This window comes from Gavialis gangeticus, unplaced genomic scaffold (genome assembly GCF_001723915.1).
Source record: "Gavialis gangeticus isolate Ggan-Ray unplaced genomic scaffold, GavGan_comp1, whole genome shotgun sequence".
In the NCBI taxonomy this organism is placed as follows: domain Eukaryota; kingdom Metazoa; phylum Chordata; order Crocodylia; family Gavialidae; genus Gavialis; species Gavialis gangeticus.
In genome coordinates, this window is record NW_017729033.1 from 29,915,885 (window position 1) to 29,924,196 (window position 8,312).

The 8,312-nt window shown below is 45.6% G+C and overlaps 1 protein-coding gene across 4 annotated transcripts in view; it reads left to right on the forward strand.

Annotated features, from left to right (window-relative positions):
- The window catches only part of CRMP1 (collapsin response mediator protein 1), a 105,307-nt gene that overhangs the window by 13,843 nt on the left and 83,152 nt on the right, over positions 1 to 8,312 (forward strand). The gene's annotated exons all lie outside the window — the stretch shown is intronic.

Below are 8,312 nucleotides of genomic sequence, written 5' to 3' on the forward strand. Positions count from 1 at the left end.
GCTGGAAACGGGGCGGGAGCCCGAGCGCTGCAAAGGCTGCGGCCCCCGGGGTCTCTCCCGGTTGCAGCTGCGACCCGCGGTGCTGCCGGTGCGGGGCCGAGGCCGAGGCCGAGCTGCACACGAGGGCGGGGGCTGGTCCTGGGGGTCTCGGCCACTTGGCGCCTTTGACAAGCCCCGAGAGTCCGACGCGCGCTCCCGCCTGGCCGGCGGCTCCCGGGCTCGGGGCGGGGCAGCGCCCGGCGCGGGGGTGAGGACTCGCTGGCTGAAGACATGGCAGCCTCAGGGCAGGGCTGACACCTCAGCCAGACCTTGCTCCAGTCAGGGCTGGGCCTGGGCGGGCCCTTCAGGGCTTGGCCGGGGGCTCTGAGGTTCTTCTAAACCCTTCTGGTCACTGGGCACCCTCAGGCCCTTAATGCCAACCTGCTCACTGGTGTGGCACAGCCTCCCTGATGCTGAGAGAGGCAGGAGGGACTGACCAGCAAGGGCCCCTGTCATCAATTTGCTGTAGGACACTGGGCTCCCCCCTCACTGCCCCTCTGCCTGTTTTCCATCTACGGTTTTTCTCTGTGGACCTGTGAGGTGGGGCCTGGCTGTGCTCTGGGCAAGCGTACGCAGTAGCATGGCAAGGAAGTTTGGCGCATGGGGCAAAGCCCACAGCAGCAGCCCGCCCTCACCCCGTGCACAGATCTGGGGGACACATGCTCCCCCCTCCCCACTTGCCCTGGAGTGCACCCAGCAGGAGGAGCCACCCCCATCCCTGCACCCCCCCAAACAAGCCACTCGCCGTCCTGCCCATGTCCCATCCTGGCTGCACCGCGCCTGTTGGCACCCCTTTGCTTTTGTGTCCCGGGGCGGTCACTCTGCTGGCCTCCCCCCACTTGCTATGGCCCTGAGTGTACAGTACTTGCCACAGTGATTTTTAAACCAGGACACTACCAGAGCCTTTTAAGGGTGTCTCAGGGTGTTGCCACCAATATTAGCATTGTTAGGGGGGTAAACACCTACACATGATTCACAAGATGAACCCAGAGATGTCAAATAGGAAGCCATAGTGTCAAAACCATGCTCACCCACTGTGGTCTTTCAGAGGTACTTTTGCAAGAGAAGAATTGGTCCATTATTCTTCTGCATGCAAAAAAGGAGTGAAAGCTAAGAGCTGTTTTTTTCGAAGGCGTTCCTTGAGTCTAACAAGGTTGTGACCCACTGTCCTAGCACAGGTAGAAGCTGATGGTTGGAGCCTTACATTTCCTCTGCAGTGACAATACTATGTAAAAGGGTGCCCAGCTGCAGGTAGACATTGCTCAGTTTTGAGCAAAAAAAGAAACCAGAAGCATGAAATTGTTTGCCCCTACATTTACAGTGCATTTTAATGTTTTCAGTTCTCACTTTTTCCTAATTTGTGCTGACAAGAGAAAAAGAAGAGCTGGCATGAGAAACAGAATGTGCTAAAGCCTTTCCTAATGAATATTCATTAATCCTACTGTGATTTTTTTTTTTCAGTGACCAAATCAAAGGTGAAAAACAATAACATTGTCCCACATTTAATATACCTCTTTGTCTTAATTTTAATTTTTTTTCTGTCTTCAGAAAAAGCAAATTGAGCAGTTTGCTTAATGCTGGATATTCCTTACTGGACACTTCTGTTTCAAAAGTGCTCCCATCCAAACAATATATTTTTTTATCCTTAAATAACCCGTAGTACAGCCCTTAGCAGCAAATGTAGCATAGTGAGTTCCTGGAAGGAAACAATTGGTAAAAGTCCATTGCAGCTTCAAGCCTCCATGGGGCTTATTAAATATGAGTGAAATCATTGTCAAAGTGTGATACAAAAATCAAATAAAATCAGCCCTTTGGGTATGTCTTAACTCTCTCCCCCTGTTGCCAGCTCTTGTTCTCTTTGCAGTCAATTGGTTTTCAGCATGAGTTGGCCCTCAACCTTATATACCAAAGTTTTTGCTATGGAGTGTCAATACTTCTTTCCAACATGCTGATCTTCCATTCCTTCTGCATCACAACCTCCTATTGAAGTCTGTAGGACTTTGTTGGGTGTACAAGGGAAGTCAGATGACTTCACTCTGTTGTTTGGCATCTTCTACTAGGGTGGTTGAAATGGGCAATATTCAGTGTATCATATCCCTTCCTGAGTCCTGCACACCATCAGTGGTTCCAGTTTTTGTCTGCCTTCATTCATTTCTCTCCCAAGTGTTTCTAAGCCAGCCCCGCTGCTCTAACTGGTCTCTTCTGTCAAGACTTTGCTCATTTTAAGCCACTGGAACTTTACCTCCTCTGCAGTGCCCACAAGTGTGTGAAAAGGATTCACTGTCTAATATGTATCTCTTTTTTATAAATCTGTTCCTTACTTTTAATATACTTTATAAAGACATACTGAAATGAATCACTAAGGTGGTCATCTGCCTGAACTCCAGAACCTTCTTCTCTGTCTGCTTCCTGCTCATCCGCTCAGCTTGGTGTGGTATATCAGTGAAAGGCTTCATGTGGGAGGGTCAAAAAGGCTCATCCATGTCTAGGGACCCACTGGGCTAGAGTGAGAAAGACATACATATTTCTCTGATAGGATGTGATTAGCATCATATCTGACTGCCTTAGCTTGAATGACCATGCACCCGTTTATTGCTTTGCCAAGTTGAAGCAGCAAAAGTTCGGAGCAGAGGTCAAAGTTGCACCTTTGGAGCTGTAATGAGACACCTTGCGCACTGACAGACATGCAGGTTCCCTCTCTAACTCATGGCACTTTGCATATAGTGCCGCAAGTTAGAGTGACCCCCAACCCAACAGACGTCCGTCTATATGGGGAGGATCGAGCCTGGCTGCCTGTCCTGCAATTGGGCTGATGAAGCCCCTCTCTCCCCACCACCCAATTCCAGTGCTCTCTAATGTAGAGTGCCTTAGGGAACCTCTGTCAATCCCTGTGTCCCTGTGTGTGATTGGGCCTGGGCTTGTGCTGTCTGCAGAGTGGAGGGGAGAAGGGGGAGATGGAGGGGGAGCCTGGCCTAAACTGAAGGAGGGGGTGAAGGGGGGCTGTGAGGCAGGGGGGCTCCAATCCATGTGCCCCCCTCCTGCTTAGGCCGGGCAAGCCTCCGCCTGCAGCTCCCTCCCCCTCCCTTCTCCCTTCTTTTAGACAGCACCAGCCCAGTCCCCATCGCACACAGGGATTACAGAAGTTCCCTAAGACATTCGACTTTGGAGCACCTTCATCTGATCCCTTATTAGATGAGGGTTAATTTTTTGAATGATCAGCTATTTTTAAATGGACATGTGTCACTGCATGTCTGTAGAGCACTTTCAGGGAGCCAGTCGCATGACAAATGTCACTTCTCTCTTAAGTGCTCTACTGCAGTACCCTTATGACAAAATCCAGCCCTTTTGCTTGTGAGAATTTTTGAGCAAGGACTCTATCTTTCTATGGCTTTGAAGTGCCTGGTAGACTTCTATGGGTTCTATTAACATGACTAAAATTCTCCATGGTGTACTGTAGGGAATGCGAAGGTGTGCTCCAAATGCAGCGTGAGCAGAGGCTATGAGCTGATCTACATAAACATAAGTACTTCACATATTCATCTGCATGGTGACAGTAAGTCTCAAGGCTTTGATGAGCACCCTCATTTGCTCTTGAGTGAAGAGTAAAGAATGGACAGGAGAGGTAGAGAGAATGGAAGGTGTTCAAGAAAAAGTTGATGCACAATGTACAGCATGAAACTAAGTCAACTTTTGTATGACCTTCCTAGGCCATTTCTGGGTATTAGGCAGGGCTCATTTAGCATGGTCTTTGATCTCCTGTGTACATTCCCTTGCCCATCACCTTTAACTTTGTGTTTATACATACCAAAGTCTATACCTATACCAGGGTAGATAACCTGCGGAATGAGTGGCAATGGGCAGTCTCTGTGTGTAGCACATGGCAGACTGGGGAGGGGACAGACAGCACAGCATCAGGAGATAGGGTGGCAAGCAGAAAAAAGGCAGCATATCAAGCAGGGGGCACAGGGAAGGAAGCAGAAAGCAGTGCAGCAGGACAGGCAGGGAGCACAGGGCTGGGAGAAGAATGCAGAACAGATCAGGCAGGGGAAGGCGACTGGAGTGGCTCTTGGGGCAGTGCAGAGTGGTTAATTTGTAGCATGCCTACCAAAAACGTTGGCCTCCACTGCCTCATACCATGTAGAATGTATCTTTAAATATGCTGGGGAATCTGGGACACTGCCCTCATGCTATGAAGCATTGAAACCCCTATTGTTTGTAGTTTTATCTTGTATTTCTATAGAGCTTGATATATTCCAGGCATGCAAGAAGACTAGGTCCCGGTACAAATGACCTTGCAATTTCAATATTTAAAAGTGTATGCCAAATAGCTTACTAGTTATATTTTTAACTGTTGCAATATGAGTTCAGTTGAGGACAAGCTTAAGGGCAAGGAAGTTGAGTGGTGGAGTGGTAGCCATAGGAAGTGAGTATTAAGGAGGAACCTGCACAAGGCAAGGAAACCTGGAAGAGGAAAGTGGATCTTTCAGGAGGAGAGAATGCCAGCTGGAAATATGACCCAGAAAGGCTTGAGGAGAAAAGAAGATGAAGAAACTTAGGACTCAGCTGGACCTGGCAGAGTGTAATCCATAGGTGTGTAGTAGGGGCAAGGTAAGGTTTAGGTGGGTACACTGTGAAATCTTGAAAGTGAAGAGGGGCGTTTGAACTCAGTGAAAAAGGAGACAGGAAGGGGAACATGAAAAAGGGGAAGAAGATAACTTTATCTGTAGTGTGTTCATTGTTTGAAATGTGTAGAGCTGAGAAGCAGAGAGGCCAGAGAGGGACACATTACAGTAATCCAGGTGAGAGATAATAATGGATTATTCCTGCTGGGGTCACAATCCTCTCAGTCGGATCACTGGGGGTCAGGATGGGTAAACTTTCAACTGTGTACACTTTCCCCAGGTCTTACCTCCTTCCCTTCTTTTTAGCATTTGTAAAAGTGCTTAAGGGAGCTTGTGGGCTAAGTCAGCAACAGTATGGGAATACTCAACTTGATATCTAATTCTCTGGGCTGCCAAGAACAATCTCTTCCTGAGATTCAAGGCTTTGTCTTCACAGACAGACATCAGCAATTCACACATCATTGCTCTCATGCTGGTTCAGGGCTAGATGACATAAGTGTTAAAAGAACCCATGACAGGGCTATGCTAACCTTTCTGCTGGAGCTAGTTAGTGTGTATATATACAGTGCAAGGATCCAAGTGATATCAGGGCTTGGGTGAAACTCAATTAGCCAAAAGTAAACTCCAGGGAAGCTGGAGATACTGGTAGCAGGTAGGGAAAAAACTTTAACAAGGACTAGCACCCCTAGCATCCTCTGGGCATGTCTACACATGAATTTACTGCACAGTAATTTACTGTGGTTTTTAGGCCAGCGTTTTTTAGGCCAGCATCTACAGGTGCAGCTGTTCAAGTGCAGTAACGCGGTGTGTGGACTGACTTGGGACTAAAGTTAGTTCCAAGTCAGTCCGCACACATAGTGTTCCTGCACAGTAAGGCGTCTACATGTATGTTACTGTGCAGTAACAAATCAAGTGTTTATGCCCAAATCTGTGTAAGTCACCATAGTTATTGTGCAGTACAGGCATGCATGTATAGACACAAACCTGTACTGTGCAGTAGTTTTTGGTGTATAAATGTCCACGTATAGACGTGCCCTCTGTTACCCCCAATTGTTGCAACTGAGCCTTCTTGTGTATTAGCCTGACAAGATGTAACCTAGGATTGTAGGAGATGTCCTGTTTGTAGAGGGAGTTGTAGCACAAGGGCTTGTTTGCGTATGTGCTGAAGTTAACAGGCCTCTTACTGATTTTGTGGGGGGAGGAAGCTGAATCAGGCCCCAAATTTAAGTAAAATCTTTTGCTCAGAGCAGAAGCAGAGTTAGCAAAGTTGGTAACCATTTACCATCCTAACCCATCCTCTCTGTGGCTTACTTAAGGGCCACATGCAGGACAAAGGGACTGTACAGAGAGTCTGGGAGGTAAGACTTGCCCTCTCCCCTCCTCACCCATCCATATGCCTTTACTGAGGACAGGTCTGCTAACTGAGTATGTCACACTTCACAAGATACAGCGCAGGGCATGCTTCTGGGGTGGAATGGCTTCACACTGTCCCCAGCACAAGGCTATATTTAAAGGGATAAGTGAATCCTCAAGTAATTTGACATTGAAAAAGCAGTGCAGTTAAGGCTGATCCTAATTTATTAATCAGAGAAGAAGATGATAGAATAATATCCAGACACAGTTACTTTAGTTTATTGTCTCTTGTGCCTAACTTCTTTGCTGGAATGCTCTTTCCACTCAACCCTTAGAAAGAGTCAAATTCAGACTCTACTGAGATGTACCTACTTACCCCAGATCAAATTTGTCCTTGTGACCTGATGAGGGCTTCCCTATAGTTTTAATACAACTGCTCTTTGATTACATGAACTAGCTCTGCTGGATGACAGCTATTTTATCCCCCTGTGTTTATCACTCCTGGGACTAGCCTGCTGAGATTTGGAAAATTCAATTGTAATTGGTGTAATAGAAAAGTGTCACCAAGGAGGGTAAATATAATGACACCCAGTGGAACAACTTTGATGCTGCATTCCCCAGTCCTTACTCAAATGAAACTCTCAATGAGTGCTGTTCTGCCAGAATATGGGGTGTAGTGTGCCTGCAGTATTGATATTTGAAAAGCAATAAAACAGGGTATCTATTTTGAAGAAATCCCCATGTGTTTTGCTTGTACAGAATAACCTTTTTTTTAGTCTCTGTGAGAAAGGAATGAAATTGGTAGATTAATAGAAAGGTAGGCCTCCAAAACAGAAAAAATGAGTATCAGATCTTTAATTGAATAAACATGAATGAATAAATTGGCTTTGTACCAATTTAAGATGTGGCTATGTTCCACAGAATCTTTCATAAATGAATTACTGTGTATAAGAATACATCTGTTAGGAGAATAAGCTTAAAAGTTTTTGGGCAGGGGACTCCATTAGTATGCTATCAGAAATGATGCCTCAAGGAGAATGATTTACAAGTGACACCCTTTGTTGATTCAGTTTTTGCACTAGCTATGGAAATATTTCCTATAGAGATTAACCTGGACATGAGGATTCTGAAGAGGGAAGAAAGCTGGTTAAGAACAGACCTTTTTAAACAGACAGAGCTGTATGGACTCCCATGTAGAGCCTTTCTTTTACCCTTTTGAGAAGGACTTTGCGCACACATGCTTGGGAAGGAGATGGTTCTACTTTTGCCTCTAACTTTCTTTTAAAAAACACTCCTTTTTTTGTCAGTGCTTTGCTAAAACCAAAATAGCTTAAATATTTTGTAACTTGCCTGGTTATGGAGCTGACTGCTTCCATTAAAAAGCTTATCTGTGAATTGTGTATAAAGGAATTAACTTTCCAGGGGGAGATTTTTCAAAGGCATAAAGGAACATTGGGCATCTTACTTTTATTGCCTTTCAATGGAAAGTGGCTTTTGAAATCCTCCACGCCGTCGATTCAGGATGTTTTGTTGCTGGGATTCTGTTAGTCAAAGAGAATACAAGTATCAGCCTATGGCTTTTAAACCTTCTCTTTCAAACAGAGCCATGTCTTCTTGCACTCTCTAGGGTATTTTATAAGGCTTAGCAGCAGCGTGTACTCACTCTGAACTGATTCAGTATGCCAGCATAGCTTAACACCTTCAGTTTTATTGCATTGAGCCCAGCATCTTTTACATAACACATCTTTATGAACAGCATATAGAAATACAGGTGGATTTGGAACGTAAGAGACCATTTCTGATAGCTCCTTGGAGCAAGATGCATAGTCCTCTCCAGGCCCATGTGCTACCCTAGGTTTGGGTGCAAGCTGTCATGAGTTGTGGAGCTCTGAGAACTCTGGTGAGTGACTAAAAGCCAAATTTGTTGCTGGTTTAATTCCACTCTAGTCAATAGAATTACTTAGGGAAGAATTTGTCTTTGAGGGTGGTTTCTTCATCTTTAAGGCCTAGACCTTCTGGGCGGTAGATTTCAAAAGTCTTTATCAATTAACAGTGGTTGCAGTTTGAACAAGAGTTAAAGACTGAATCCAAGAATGAAGTAGTGCCTGGACACACTTTCATTGTGCTGGCTTGATTTAGTTTTTTTTGCTGATGTTGCTGTCATCCAGCTAATGCAATTAAGTAGTTAATTAAAAAGGCAAGATTGGCTCATTTGGTACCAGGAGACATAAGGCTTCAGGATGAGTGCCACTCATGGAACAAAGGTAAAAGCAAAGATGTGCTATTCTTTTAGGAGCT